Source organism: Sinocyclocheilus anshuiensis, unplaced genomic scaffold (genome assembly GCF_001515605.1).
Source record: "Sinocyclocheilus anshuiensis isolate Anshui unplaced genomic scaffold, SAMN03320099.WGS_v1.1 C32709540, whole genome shotgun sequence".
Taxonomy (NCBI): domain Eukaryota; kingdom Metazoa; phylum Chordata; class Actinopteri; order Cypriniformes; family Cyprinidae; genus Sinocyclocheilus; species Sinocyclocheilus anshuiensis.
Genome location: NW_015619401.1, coordinates 1 through 1,327, shown reverse-complemented (window position 1 = coordinate 1,327; position 1,327 = coordinate 1). Strand labels below are relative to the sequence as shown.

General features: G+C 31.9%; 1 long non-coding RNA gene across 1 annotated transcript; it reads left to right on the top strand.

Annotated features, from left to right (window-relative positions):
- Positions 1 to 530: 530 nt before the first annotated feature.
- LOC107682907 (uncharacterized) lies at positions 531 to 1,026 on the top strand. The gene is made up of 3 exons (XR_001633622.1): positions 531 to 616; positions 695 to 874; positions 945 to 1,026. It is a non-coding gene; the product is annotated as an uncharacterized LOC107682907 (long non-coding RNA).
- The last annotated feature ends 301 nt before the right edge of the window (positions 1,027 to 1,327 follow it).

Genomic DNA, 1,327 nt, shown 5'->3' with positions numbered 1-1,327 from the left:
ACCCTGAATGTGACGATCGGGTGTGGTTATCTAAATCAGAGAAAAGTATAGGTGCGGGCGGTTGATTTGAAGCTGCGGATTCAAGTGACATTTTAGCTCATCCGCGCATCACTACTGTATACTGTGATTAAAGCTGTAGCAATTATCACAACATGAAAATTTGATACCGTCACATGCCTAGTGTATATATTTGTGTGTGGGTGTGTGTGATTTTTCTATATGTTTCTTTTTCTGTCTATATATTTTATCATTTTTAATTCTCAGTAATGCTATATATAATAGTATTTTTCAAATATGTAATGTATATGATCTACTTTTAAAAATAGGATTAAATTAAATTTATTTGATTTTACATATTTTAAATTAATAAATATATTTGATACTATTTAATTCTCAAGAGTAATGACAAAAATATTCTCATTAATGAGTGTGTATATAAGTATAATTTTTTTTCTTTTAATATTGGGATGAAATATGACATGGATGTCACTTTATGTATTTATTTTTTTACTTGTATCTTTGCTAGAATTCTGTCGAAGGAAACGTTGAAAGTAAGCAAGTTCAAATCAGCAAGTTGGAGGCCACGGTAAAGTCCCTGTCGGAGGAGCTCATCAAGGTTTGCGTCGATGTTTAAAAATAAGTCATATCTATAGTCCAGTTGAACACGTCTCACAGACATAATTTCTCAATGCAGGCGAACGGCATCATCAAGAAGCTCCAGGGGGATCTGAAGGCGCTGATGGGGAAGATCAAGGTGAAGAACACAGTGACGGTGTCTCAAGAAAAGATCCTGCAGGAAACTACAGAGAAACTGCAGCGGGGGCAGCGAGAGCTGCAGGACACCCAACAACAGCTCCGACAGAAAGAGGAAGAGGTACCGTCTGCTGCCAACAAATGCCTGTTTGAGGAATACTTCTTTTTATCAACATTTTCTTTTGCTTTAGGTAATGAAATTAAAGGAACAATTCGAAGCTACAGTTCAGAAACTGGACGAGAGCAGGGAAGTGTTAAAAACCAATGAGAACGGTGGGTGCTTTTATTTATTCACGCCATCTTTGTCTGTTTATTTTTTTAGTTGTCTTTTATTTTTCTTTGTTATTTATATACATATATATTTTAGTTTTTTATGCATTTTTATGTTTTTTTTTCTTTATCAAGATTTTACATGATTTTTCTACTTTTTACTTATATTATGTTTATTGTACTTGTTTTATTTATTTGTTTTAATTTATATAATTTACATACTTTTCACATAATTTACATTAATTTATTTTTATCTCTTTATTAGGTTATTTCTGTTTATTTAAATTTCTATGTTCTTATTATA